Source organism: Phyllobates terribilis, unplaced genomic scaffold (genome assembly GCF_046119375.1).
Source record: "Phyllobates terribilis strain yellow unplaced genomic scaffold, ASM4611937v1 Scaffold_3__8_contigs__length_932513732, whole genome shotgun sequence".
Classification (NCBI taxonomy): Eukaryota; Metazoa; Chordata; class Amphibia; order Anura; family Dendrobatidae; genus Phyllobates; species Phyllobates terribilis.
The window spans coordinates 10,888,082-10,901,145 of record NW_027362763.1 but is presented as its reverse complement, the minus strand read 5'-3'; the positions used below and the strand labels follow the sequence as shown (position 1 = coordinate 10,901,145).

The window sequence follows — 13,064 nt, the reverse complement described above, 5'->3', positions numbered from 1 at the left end:
ATTATGTTTCTGCCCAGTTTTGAACTGGGGACCTTTCGCGTGTTAGGCGAGCGTGATAACCGCTACACTACAGAAACTCACGGTACTACCAAAGTCATTCACACATACTTAAATGCAATTGAACAAAATCATCCACCCATAGCCAACAGGTTTACGTCAATGTTTAAAAACAGGACAAAGGGCATTTTTCAACCAGGGAACATGCGTTCATTTGTCAGGCCATTGTGAATCAAATGGGTGAAAATCATGCTGCCCAAACCAACAGTATAGCCTTGTGTGAGAAAAAATGCTCACAAACACATGTTTCTGCCCGGTGTCGAACCGGGGACCTTTCGCGTGTAAAGCGAACGTGATAACCACTACACTACAGAAACTTCATGAAAAGGAGCGATTTGATAGCAAACAATAAAATTATGTTTCTGCCCAGTTTCGAACTGGGGACCTTTCGCGTGTTAGGCGAACATGATAACCGTTACACTACAGAAACTCACAGTACTACCAAAGACATTCACACATACCTAAATGCAATTGAACAAAATCATCCACCCAAAGCCAACAGGTTCACCTCAATGTTTAAAAATAGGACAAAGGGCATTTTTCAACCAGAGAACATGCGTTCATTTGTCAGGCCATTGTGAATCAAATGGGTGAAAATCATGCTGCCCAAACCAACAGTATAGCCTTGTGTGAGAAAAAATGCTCACAAACACATGTTTCTGCCCGGTGTCGAACCAGGGTCCCTTCGCGTGTAAAGCGAACGTGATAACCACTACACTACACAAACTTCATGAAAAGGAGTGACATGTTCACGTCAAGCAATCAAGAGCAAAAGTGGAAACAGAGTAATGGCATCATCTGAAAAGCAAAACTTGCATCTTTCAATGAGGGAACTTTTCACTTGTCAGGCTAACGTGATTCTGGTTTAAACGTAGCTGAGCTGGATTTGCATGGAAAAAAACATTTTGGACAAAGCATTCTCATGCCTTTGTCCAAAAGCCAAAAAGAAAGAGAAAAAGCACGTAGATGCCTAGTTTTGCACCCTAAAACTCTCAGGTGTTACTTGAATTGTGATAACCTGTCAACTGTCAAAACCACACACTGTTGTCAAAAGCAAACTCACGTAGAAATCGGAGCGGTGAAAAAAATGCTGCTCAAACCAACAATATAATCTTGCCTTTGGAAATAAAGAATAAATCACATGTTTCTGCCCGGTATCGAACCAGGGACCTTTGCGCGTGTGAGGCGAACGTGATAACCGCTACACTACAGAACTAGACGAAGAAAGCTTCTGTGGTCACCGCATGCAATCAAGATCAAGGACCGAAAGGCAAACGCTTTGATAGCAAACAATAAAATTATGTTTCTGCCCAGTTTCGAACTGGGGAGCTTTCGCGTGTTACGCGAACGTGATAACCGCTACACTACAGAAACTCACGGTACTACCACACACATTCACACATACCTAAATGCAATTGAACAAAATCATCCACCCAAAGCCAACAGGTTTACCTCAATGTTTAAAAACATGACAAAGGGCATTTTTCAACGAGGGAACATGCGTTCATTTGTCAGGCCATTGTGAATCAAATGGGTGAAAATCATGCTGCCCAAACCAACAGTATAGCCTTGTGTGAGAAAAAATGCTCACAAACACATGTTTCTGCCCGGTGTCGAAGCAGGGACCTTTCGCGTGTAAAGCGAACTTGATAACCACTACACTACAGAAACTTCATGAAAAGGAGTGAAATGTTCTCGTCAAGCAATCAAGAGCAAAATTGGAAACAGAGTAATGGCATCATCTGAAAAGCAAAACTTGCATCTTTCAATGAGGGAACTTTTCACTTGTCAGGCTAACGTGATTCTGGTTTAAACGTAGCTGAGCTGGATTTGCATGGAAAAAAACATTTTGGACAAAGCATTCTCATGCCTTTGTCCAAAAGCCAAAAAGAAAGAGAAAAAGCATGTAGATGCCTAGTTTTGCACCCTAAAACTCTCAGGTGTTACTTGAATTGTGATAACCTATCAACTGTCAAAACCACACACTGTTGTCAAAAGTAAACTCACGTAGAAATCGTAGCGGTGAAAAAAATGCTGCTCAAACCAACAATATAATCTTGCATTTGGAAATAAAGAATAAATCACATGTTTCTGCCCGGTATCGAACCGGGGACCTTTCGCGTGTGAGGCGAACGTGATAACCGCTACACTACAGAAACTAGACGGAAAAAGCTTCTGTGGTCACGGCATGCAATAAAGATCAAGGACCGAAAGGCAAACACTTTGATAGCAAACAATAAAATTATGTTTCTGCCCAGTTTCGAACTGGGGACCTTTCGCGTGTTAGGCGAACGTGATAACCGCTACACTACAGAAACTCACCGTACTACCAAAGACATTCACACATACCTAAATGCAATTGAACAAAATCATCCACCCAAAGCCAACAGGTTTACCTCAATGTTTAAATACAGGACAAAGGGCATTTTTCAACCAGGGAACATGCATTCATTTGTCAGGCCATTGTGAATCAAATGGATGAAAATCATGCTGCCCAAACCAACAGTATAACCTTGTGTGAGAAAAAATGATCACAAACACATGTTTCTGCCCGGTGTCGAACCGGGGACCTTTCGCGAGTAAAGCGAACATGATAACCACTACACTACAGAAACTTCATGAAAAGGAGTGAAATGTTCACGTCAAGCAATCAAGAGCAAAAGTGGAAACAGAGTAATGGCATCATCTGAAAAGCAAAACTTGCATCTTTCAATGAGGGAACTTTTCACTTGTCAGGCTAACGTGATTCTGGTTTAAACGTAGCTGAGCTGGATTTGCATGGAAAAAAACATTTTGGACAAAGCATTCTCATGCCTTTGTCCAAAAGCCAAAAAGAAAGAGAAAAAGCACGTAGATGCCTAGTTTTGCACCCTAAAACTCTCAGGTGTTACTTGAATTGTGATAACCTATCAACTGTCAAAACCACACACTGTTGTCAAAAGCAAACTCACGTAGAAATCGTAGCGGTGAAAAAAATGCTGCTCAAACCAACAATATAATCTTGCATTTGGAAATAAAGAATAAATCACATGTTTCTGCCCGGTATCGAACCGGGGACCTTTCGCGTGTGAGGTGAACGTGATAACCGCTACACTACAGAAACTAGACGGAAAAAGCTTCTGTGGTCACGGCATGCAATCAAGATCAAGGACCGAAAAGCAAACGCTTTGATAGCAAACAATAGAATTATGCTTCTGCCCAGTTTCAAACTGGGGACCTTTCGCGTGTTAGGCGAACGTGATAACTGCTACACTACAGAAACTCACGGTACTACCAAAGACATTCACACATACCTAAATGCAATTGAACAAAATCATCCACCCAAAGCCAACAGGTTTACCTCAATTAGATATGAGCGTTGTTCTACTCGAACTGTTCGCCAATCTCAAATTTGAGCTGTTTTGGGCGGTGTTCGAGCCGTTCGGCGAACACGAACAATTTGAGAAAAATTCGGCTGTTCGAGGTTATGTTCGATAACTGTTCGTGCACCAAAATCATAACTGGATTTTTTCTCAGTAATGATGAAAATTAATGTTAATACGCAGTTTGAGTGTACAGCGGGGTGGGGGGAGGGGCAGGGGATGGATCTCTGCAGGAACAATGAAGATCTCCATTTTTTTTTCTCTTTCCCGCATTTACAGTGGGGAGGTGCAATCTGTCAGCCTATCAGCCTATCAGCAGCGCACACACGGAGCATCTAGCTCTGAAAAAATATTTGGCCTTCTAGCAGTGTGTCGGACTTTCTCTATTAGTCCATCTATACTGACCTCCATCAGGTTGCAAACTGAATATATTTTTTTCTGCATCTACCTCTGAAAAAATATTGGGCTTCTAGCTGTGTGTGGGTCTTGTTCTATTAATCCATCTATGCAGACCTCCATCAGGTTGCAAACTGAATATAATTTTTTTCTGCATCTAGCTCTGAAAAAATATTTGGCCTTCTAGCAGTGTGTCGGACTTTCTCTATTAGTCCATCTATACTGACCTCCATCAGGTTGCAAATTCAAAATAATTTTTATCTGCATCTACAGTACCTCTGAAAAAATATTTGGGCTTCTAGCTGTGTGTGGGACTTGTTGTATTAGTCCATCTATACTGACCTCCATCAGGTTGCAAACTGAATATATTTTTTTCTGCATCTACCTCTGAAAAAATATTGGGCTTCTAGCTGTGTGTGGGACTTGTTGTATTAGTCCATCTATACTGACCTCCATCAGGTTGCAAACTGAATATATTTTTTTCTGCATCTACCTCTGAAAAAATATTGGGCTTCTAGCTGTGTGTGGGTCTTGTTCTATTAATCCATCTATACAGACCTCCATCAGGTTGCAAACTGAATATAATTTTTTTCTGCATCTAGCTCTGAAAAAATATTTGGCCTTCTAGCAGTGTGTCGGACTTTCTCTATTAGTCCATCTATACTGACCTCCATCAGGTTGCAAATTCAAAATAATTTTTATCTGCATCTACAGTACCTCTGAAAAAATATTTGGGCTTCTAGCTGTGTGTGGGACTTGTTGTATTAGTCCATCTATACTGACCTCCATCAGGTTGCAAACTGAATATATTTTTTTCTGCATCTACCTCTGAAAAAATATTGGGCTTCTAGCTGTGTGTGGGACTTGTTGTATTAGTCCATCTATACTGACCTCCATCAGGTTGCAAACTGAATATATTTTTTTCTGCATCTACCTCTGAAAAAATATTGGGCTTCTCGCTGTGTGTGGGACTTGTTGTATTAGTCCATCTATACTGACCTCCATCAGGTTGCAAACTGAATCTAGTTTTTTTCTGCATCTAGCTCTGAAAAAATATTTGGCCTTCTAGTAGTGTGTCGGACTTTCTCTATTAGTCCATCTATACTGACCTCCATCAGGTTGCAAATTAAAAATAATTTTTATCTGCATCTACAGTACCTCTGAAAAAATATTTGGGCTTCTAGCAGTGTGTCGGACTTTCTCTATTAGTCCATCTATACTGACCTCCATCAGGTTGCAAATTCAAAATAATTTTTATCTGCATCTACAGTACCTCTGAAAAAATATTTGGGCTTCTAGCTGTGTGTGGGACTTGTTGTTTTAGTCCATCTATACTGACCTCCATCAGGTTGCAAACTGAATATATTTTTTTCTGCATCTACCTCTGAAAAAATATTGGGCTTCTAGCTGTGTGTGGGTCTTGTTCTATTAATCCATCTATACTGACCTCCATCAGGTTGCAAACTGAATATAATTTTTTTCTGCATCTAGCTCTGAAAAAATATTTGGCCTTCTAGCAGTGTGTCGGACTTTCTCTATTAGTCCATCTATACTGACCTCCATCAGGTTGCAAATTCAAAATAATTTTTATCTGCATCTACAGTACCTCTGAAAAAATATTTGGGCTTCTAGCTGTGTGTGGGACTTGTTGTATTAGTCCATCTATACTGACCTCCATCAGGTTGCAAGCTGAATATATTTTTTTCTGCATCTACCTCTGAAAAAATATTGGGCTTCTAGCTGTGTGTGGGACTTGTTGTATTAGTCCATCTATACTGACCTCCATCAGGTTGCAAATTGAATATAATTTTTTTCTGCATCTAACCCAGCCAATAGTTTTGGCCTAATACCACAGTTTGGCCACTCAGCTCTGCTCGGTTACCATCCATTGTTTTTTTGTGCAAACAACTCCAGAGTTGTGAATTAGTTAACCACCAAAATGAGTGGAAAAAGGCCTGCTGCTGGTGGAAAGGGGAATAGGCGTGTTGGGAAGGGGAAAAAAGGTTGTGTCCGTGGGGTAGGTGTTAAAGCAACAGTAACATCTGCAGAAGAAAGACCATCTTCCAGCCAAACTAAAATGTCTACTTCTTTTAGCGGACAATGTGATAAGATCCCTTTCTTACGGCCACGCCAATCGCTACAAATTCCAGATGAGGCACAAAAACAGCAGGTGCTTCAACGGATATCAAGTGCTCCTTTAAGTGGGCTCTCCTCCACATCAACTTCAACATCACAAATACTCCAGTCCTCAAAGGTGTCACCCAAATCGCACTTGCTTCCTCACAGCTCCCAAATCTCCAGCTGCCCGTCTGAGTATGAGGTAGAACAGATGGTTGAGTCTGCAGAGCTGTTTACTCATACTATAGCCTGGGAATCAGAGGTCGACTCCAGCGCTTCTGTGAATCCAGACGAGGAAATGATCTGCACTGATGCCCAGAATCTTTATGAGTCGGATCCAGGACCAGACGCAGAAGGTTCTGACCATAATGTAGACCCTCATTCCCTAACTGTAACTCCTGTTGGTGGAGACAATGAGGAAGACGATGATAAGACTCAAATACCTGATTGGAGCGACAACTTTAGTTTTTTGTCAGGGCAGGAACATGTTGGCTCTGAGGACGACGGGTGTGTTAACACACAGGGTGATGATGATGAGGTTGGAGATCCCACTTACTGTCAACCCACAGTCAGCCAAGAGATGAGGTCAGCAGAGGAGGTGGAGGAAGATGCTAGTGACGACGAGGTCAGGTTGCGCCTTCCTGGACAGAGACGTAGTACTGGAAGCACGTCAACAACTGCATCCTCAAACACAACTCTGCCTCTCACCACAAGTCGTGGTGGCTCTTCAGGTCACATGGGTGCTAAGCCTTGCATAGCCTGGGCATTTTTTCAGATCGATAAAGATGACCCAACTCGTGTTATCTGTAACATTTGTCAGTAAAAGCTAAGTAGAGGCCAAAAAATACATAGTTTGAGTACTTCATGCATGAACCGGCACATGGACATGAAGCATAAGTTGCAGTGGGAAGCTCAGTGTGCTACAATGCGGCCTAGCCGGCCGGGCCAACCACCGTCTGCCATATCTTGTGCATCCGCGGCCTCTTCATCCTCTGTGACTGGGGGGACAGCAGTCACACCTGTTTTGGGGCGCAGACCTGCCACCTTTTTACCCGCAACAGCCAGCGTGATTGGCAGGTCATCATTTTCTTTGGAGGTGGTAACACCAGCTGGTGTTGAGCGCTGTCCGACATCGATAGCACCACCTTTGGATCAAGGCAACCTAACATGTCCGCCTGCATCTTCCTCACAGACCGGCAGTTTGCCGGGGACACCCTTATCAACCCCGTCTAAGCACAATAGCCAGCCCTCGGTCCCTCAGATGTGGACAAGTAAAAGACCATTTCCTCCTAGCCATGAGAAAGCTAAGAGGTTGAATTTCACCATCTGCAAGCTCTTGGCTACAGAAATGCTGCCTTTCCGCCTGGTGGACACAGAGGATTTTCGAGACCTTATGTCCGTCGCAGTGCCCCAGTACCAGATGCCCAGTCGGCACTACTTCTCAAAGAAAGGTGTGCCTGCGCTCCACCAGCATGTCGCACACAACATCACCGCTTCTTTGAGAAACTCTGTGTGTGACAGGGTGCATTTCACCACAGACACTTGGACGAGTAGGCATTGACAGGGGCGTTACATGTCGCTGACTGGGCACTGGGTAACTATGGTGACAGCAGGACAAGGGGCTGCTGTCCAAGTCTTGCCGTCCCCACGAGTTGTGCGTCAATCCTCTTTATGTCAAAGTTCCTCCACTGCTTCTGCCTCCTCAACCTCCTCTCGGTCTTCCACCTGCACCCAAAGCCTGTCTGGTCATGCCACAAGCTTTCTAACTGCGCAGAAGGGATCCTGCACACCTCCTTACTATGCTGGCAGTAGGGCTCAACGTCATCAGGCGGTTTTTACTTTGAAATGTCTGGGAAATGTGAGTCACACAGCTGAGGAGTTGTGGTCAGCTCTGGAGAACCAATTTCATGAATGGTTGTCTCCACTGGACCTGAAACCAGGGAAGGCCGTGTGCGACAATGCTGCAAACCTGGGTGCGGCCCTTCGCCGGGGCAATGTCACACACGTGCCTTGTATGGCTCACGTGTTGAACCTGGTTGTCCAGCAATTTTTAGCCCACTATCCCAGACTAGATGGCCTTCTGCAGAGGGCACGGTCGCTGTGTGCTCACTTCCGCCGTTCGCATCCCGCAGCTCAGCGACTTACATCTCTACAGAAGTCGTTGGGCCTGCCACTTCACCGGCTAAAATGCGATGTGCCTACCCGGTGGAATTCAACTCTGCACATGTTGCAGCGACTGTGGCAGCACCGACAAGCCCTGGTGCAATACGTTCTGACGTATAACCTGGGCCAACGAGATTCAGAGGTGGGGCAAATCACGCTGGAGGAGTGGTCTCAGATCAGGGACCTATGCACCCTTCTGCACAGTTTTGAAATGGCGACGAAGATGTTTAGTGCTGACGATGCCATTATCAGCATGACTATTCCGGTGATTTACATGCCGGAGCACATGTTAAACAGAATTCGGAGTCAGGTGGTGGCACAAGAGGAGGTGGAGGAAGTAGAGGAGGAGGAGTTGTATGCGGAAGGGCTAACATCTGCAAGGTCCAGACGGTCGGCAGCACCAAGGCGGCAGGCATGTGAGGGTGGGGGAGATGGTTTTACCAGGGCGCATGGTAGCAGCCAAACTAGTGAGGAAGGTGCAGGAGCCCAGGAAGAAGTGGAGGACGAACTGATGGAAGACTCATCAGATGAGGGAGACCTTGATCACATTTCTGTTGTGCGAGGTTGGGGGGAGAGGACAGAGGAAGGAAGCATGATTGTTACCTCGCCACCAACACAACAGGGACTTGGTGCTCCTGGATGCGCAACACACATGAGTGCCTTCTTGCTGCACTACCTGCAACATGACCCTCGAATTGTGAGAATTAGTGTAGCGCCGGCGTCCCTGCCCTCTGCTAGGCAGGGACGCTGTTCCCCTCACCTCCCTGCTCCGTGCCCGGCGTCCTCCTCCCGCTCTGCTGGCAGCGCGCGCTCCTTCCCGGCCACTGTGCTTAGGGCGCGCGCGCGCGCTCTCCCTTCCTCTTAAAGGGGCCGCGCGCGCCGTCCTAAGGAGTCCCCGGCCAATGGCCGGAGGACTTCAGCATATATAAGGCACCTCCTCCAAAATGGAGGTGCCCGAGCAATGTTGTTGCACTATTCTACTCTGCTTCAGCCCTCAGGTCCCGTTGCCAGTTACCTGCCAGTTACCTGCCTGATTCCTGCCAGAGTCCTGCCAGTTTGCTGTCTGTTTCCTGCCTGTTATTCCTGCTACCTGCTTGCTAGCCTGAGGTCCGACGGTCTGCCTTACAACTCCTGTCAGTCTGTCTAAGGACCAGCTTGCCCGCTCACCTGGGAGCGCACATCAGCTACCTGCCTGCTTGCTAGCCTGAGGTCCGACGGTCTGCCTTTCTACTCCTGTCAGTCTGTCTATGGACCAGCTTGCCCGCTCACCTGGGAGCGCTCCTCCGCTACCTGCCTGCTTGCCTGCCCGGAGGCTCCGCCGTCACGTGCTGTGACCACCAGCTATTCCAGAGACTCTTGCCCGCTCACCTGGGAGCGCTTCTCCGCTACCTGCCTGCTTGCCTGCCCGGAGGCTCCGCCGTCACATGCTGTGACCACCAGCTATTCCAGAGACTCTTGCCCGCTCACCTGGGAGCGCTTCTCCGCTACCTGCCTGCTTGCCTGCCCAGAGGCTCCGCCGTCACGTGCTGTGACCACCAGCTATTCCAGAGACTCTTGCCCGCTCACCTGGGAGCGCTTCTCCGCTACCTGCCTGCTTGCCTACCTGGAGGCTTCGCCGTCACGTGCTGTGACCACCTGCTATTCCAGAGACTCTCGCTTGCTCACCTGGGAGCACACATCCTCCATCTGCCTTGCTAGCCTACCTGGAGGTTCAGCCATCACAGGTCGTACCTACCCTTTACCTAGAGACTGCCCCGGTCACTTGCCGTGACCTCCAGCCCGTTCACCCAGAGACTGCCCCGGTCACTTGCCGTGACCTCCAGCCCGTTCTCCCAGAGACTGCCCCGGTCACTTGCCGTGACCTCCAGCCCGTTCATCCAGAGACTGTCCCGGTCACTTGCCGTGACCTCCTGCCCGTACACCCAGAGACTGTCCCGGTCACCTGCTGTGACTGCCTGCCTGGTCGCCACCCGCTCCCTTACAAGAACCGCCCCCTTGTATAGTAGCTCAGAGGTTCCGCCTCCCAGACCCGTTACAGTTTGCTCGGGCCATGGAACCCGGTGGCACCCAAGCTCCCTCGCTCTCGGACCTGTGTCATGAACTGTCCCGTCAAAGGTCCCAACAGGAGTCCATCCTGGGTCATCTGCGGAATGTCAATACTCGCCTGAACACTCTGACTGCTCCACCAGCAACCTCCGCCAGTGATATATCTTGCAATCCGGCAGCTCCGCTGCCCACCAATACCATGGTATCCTACCCCGGACCCCGGCTTTCTGCACCTCCTCGCTTCGGAGGCGACTCCGCCCAGGCTCGGGGCTTCATAAATCAGTGCACCCTGCACTTTGAACTATTGTCCCACCAGTTTAACTCCGACCGGGCCAAAATTGCCTTCATCATGTCCCATCTCACCGGGGAGGCCCTGGCCTGGCTAAATCCTCTATGGGAGAGGGGAGACCCCCTGGTGTCCGACTTGCCTGCCTTCCTCACGGCTTTCCGGAAAGTCTTCGACGAACCCGGACGGAAGACCTCATCCGCATCATCTCTGCTACGCCTCCGTCAGGGAAGTCTCACCGTGGGCCAATATGCCATACGGTTCCGTACCCTTGCCTCGGAGCTGGCCTGGGATAACGACGCTCTGGTATCCGTCTTCTGGGAGGGTCTGTCCGGCCGTATTAAAGATGAACTTGCCGGTCGGGACATTCCTACCACTCTCGATGACCTAATAACTCTTGCCACCCGGATTGACCTACGGTTCCAGGAGCGTGCCAAAGAGGTCACCCGTGAGAGGAGGTTTCCACGTCTAGCTCCTACCATTCAGAAACCCGTCACTCCCTCCGTCTCTCCCCAGGTACACTCTCCTGAGTCTATGCAGGTCGACCAGACCAAGATGGTCAAAACCCGTCAGGACTTACGCCGTGCCGAGGGGAGCTGCTTCTACTGTGGCAGTAAGGAACACCGGATCCGTGCCTGCCCAGAGAGGTCGGGAAACGCCTGTGTCTAGGTTCGCTCAGAGAGGTCGACCTAGACAAGAATAAATCCTCTCCATCTCTGCTGCTGTCAGTTTCAATCGTCTGCGGGGAGAACCGTTATTTCGAACTAGCCCAACTGGACTCTGGAGCAGCCGGGAATCTTATTTCACAGTCCCTGGTAGAGAAATACCGCATCCCCACCAAACCTCTGGCTGTACCCTTGTCTGTTGCTGCCGTGGATGGGGGTCTCTTACCACGCCCCATCCAACTCATCACCGAATCCATTACTCTACAGGTGGGAATGCTGCATTCTGAGAGTATCTCCTTTCATGTTCTGCCTGGACTCTCTCACGCCCTCTTGCTAGGTCTACCTTGGCTCCAGAGACATGCACCCGTGCTTGACTGGCAGACCGGAGAAGTCCTTCGCTGGGGACAGGACTGCCATAAGACCTGTCTGGTTCCCGTCCATCCCGTCCGTCCTTCTCCTACCCCAGCTAATCTACCTGGACTTCCGATTCCTTATTGGTCTTATGCTGATGTCTTTAATAAAAAGGAAGCAGAGACACTACCCCCTCATAGACCATACGACTGCCCTATCGACCTGTTACCCGGTACTACTCCTCCCCGTGGGCGTATTTATCCATTATCCGCTGCTGAGACCCGGTCGATGTCCGAATATATTGAGGAGAATCTGGCCAGGGGATTCATCCGGAAATCTACCTCCCCGACGGGAGCAGGCTTCTTCTTCGTAAAAAAGAAGGACGGCTCTCTCCGTTCCTGTATAGACTATAGAGGCCTTAACCAAATCACGGTGAAGAATAAGTACCCCCTTCCGCTCATTCCGGAGTTATTTGATCGTCTGAGAGGGGCTAGAATCTTCACCAAACTGGACCTCCGTGGGGCGTACAACCTGGTTCGTATCCGTCAGGGGGATGAATGGAAGACGGCATTCAACACCCGGGACGGCCACTATGAATATCTGGTAATGCCCTTTGGTCTCTGTAATGCTCCTGCCGTCTTTCAAGAGTTGGTCAATGACATCTTCCGGGACCTTCTCTACTCCTGCGTAGTGGTGTACCTGGACGACATCTTGGTCTTCTCTCCGGATCTCCAGACTCACCGGAGGGACGTTCGTCAGGTCCTGCTAAGGCTCAGGCAGAATCACCTCTTCGCTAAATACGAGAAGTGCCTCTTTGAGCAGACCTCGCTTCCGTTTTTGGGCTACATTATTTCTCAGACCGGCCCACGAATGGATCCAGAGAAACTGTCTGCCATCGAGAAATGGCCTCGACCGGAGGGGTTGAAGGCCATTCAGCGGTTCCTGGGCTTCGCCAACTACTACCTCCTCTTCATACCACACTTCTCTTCCTGGATTGCCCCAATTTCCGCGCTCACCCGTAAGGGTACTAATCCCAAAGAGTGGCCGCCCGAAGCAGAGGAGGCTTTTCTTTCCTTAAAACAGGCCTTCTCTTCCGCCCCGGTGCTGCATCGCCCGGACGGCAACAAGCAGTTCTTCCTGGAAGTTGACGCCTCCTCCTCTGGAGCCGGAGCGGTACTTACTCAAAAATCATCTTCCGGGAGGATGGTAACTTGCGGCTTCTTCTCTAAACTCTTCTCCTCCTCAGAGCGCAATTATTCCATAGGAGACCGAGAGTTATTGGCCATCAAACTGGCATTGGAGGAGTGGCGTTACCTGCTCGAGGGGGCTCTTCACCCGGTAATAATTTACACTGACCACAAGAACTTGGCTTATCTCCAGCATGCCCAGAGACTTAACCTGCGCCAAGCCCGGTGGTCCTTGTTTTTTGCTCGCTTTGATTTTGTTCTTCATTTTCGCCCGGCTGACAAAAACGTCAAGGCGGACGCCTTGTCTCGATCCTTTCTGGTGTCTGATCTCGAGGAAGATCCGAAACACATCATCGATCCCGCCAGAGTAATGCAGGTGGCTCCCATGAGTCTAAATCATCTCCCTCCCGGAAAGACGTTCGTATCAGTACCT

The 13,064-nt window shown here is 48.5% G+C and overlaps 12 non-coding genes across 12 annotated transcripts; all 12 read right to left on the bottom strand.

Moving 5' to 3' along the window:
* Positions 1 to 4: 4 nt before the first annotated feature.
* TRNAV-AAC (transfer RNA valine (anticodon AAC)) lies at positions 5 to 77 on the bottom strand. The gene has a single exon. It is a non-coding gene; the product is annotated as a tRNA-Val (tRNA).
* Positions 78 to 301: 224 nt separating this feature from the next.
* TRNAV-UAC (transfer RNA valine (anticodon UAC)) lies at positions 302 to 374 on the bottom strand. The gene has a single exon. It is a non-coding gene; the product is annotated as a tRNA-Val (tRNA).
* Positions 375 to 414: 40 nt separating this feature from the next.
* On the bottom strand, positions 415 to 487 carry TRNAV-AAC (transfer RNA valine (anticodon AAC)). The gene has a single exon. It is a non-coding gene; the product is annotated as a tRNA-Val (tRNA).
* A 224-nt stretch (positions 488 to 711) lies between these two features.
* On the bottom strand, positions 712 to 784 carry TRNAV-UAC (transfer RNA valine (anticodon UAC)). The gene has a single exon. It is a non-coding gene; the product is annotated as a tRNA-Val (tRNA).
* A 415-nt stretch (positions 785 to 1,199) lies between these two features.
* On the bottom strand, positions 1,200 to 1,272 carry TRNAV-CAC (transfer RNA valine (anticodon CAC)). Its single transcript has one exon. It is a non-coding gene; the product is annotated as a tRNA-Val (tRNA).
* Positions 1,273 to 1,358: 86 nt separating this feature from the next.
* On the bottom strand, positions 1,359 to 1,431 carry TRNAV-AAC (transfer RNA valine (anticodon AAC)). Its single transcript has one exon. It is a non-coding gene; the product is annotated as a tRNA-Val (tRNA).
* A 224-nt stretch (positions 1,432 to 1,655) lies between these two features.
* TRNAV-UAC (transfer RNA valine (anticodon UAC)) lies at positions 1,656 to 1,728 on the bottom strand. The gene has a single exon. It is a non-coding gene; the product is annotated as a tRNA-Val (tRNA).
* A 415-nt stretch (positions 1,729 to 2,143) lies between these two features.
* Positions 2,144 to 2,216, bottom strand: TRNAV-CAC (transfer RNA valine (anticodon CAC)). Its single transcript has one exon. It is a non-coding gene; the product is annotated as a tRNA-Val (tRNA).
* Positions 2,217 to 2,302: 86 nt separating this feature from the next.
* Positions 2,303 to 2,375, bottom strand: TRNAV-AAC (transfer RNA valine (anticodon AAC)). The gene has a single exon. It is a non-coding gene; the product is annotated as a tRNA-Val (tRNA).
* A 224-nt stretch (positions 2,376 to 2,599) lies between these two features.
* Positions 2,600 to 2,672, bottom strand: TRNAV-UAC (transfer RNA valine (anticodon UAC)). The gene has a single exon. It is a non-coding gene; the product is annotated as a tRNA-Val (tRNA).
* A 415-nt stretch (positions 2,673 to 3,087) lies between these two features.
* TRNAV-CAC (transfer RNA valine (anticodon CAC)) lies at positions 3,088 to 3,160 on the bottom strand. Its single transcript has one exon. It is a non-coding gene; the product is annotated as a tRNA-Val (tRNA).
* Positions 3,161 to 3,246: 86 nt separating this feature from the next.
* On the bottom strand, positions 3,247 to 3,319 carry TRNAV-AAC (transfer RNA valine (anticodon AAC)). The gene has a single exon. It is a non-coding gene; the product is annotated as a tRNA-Val (tRNA).
* Between the last annotated feature and the right edge of the window lie 9,745 nt (positions 3,320 to 13,064).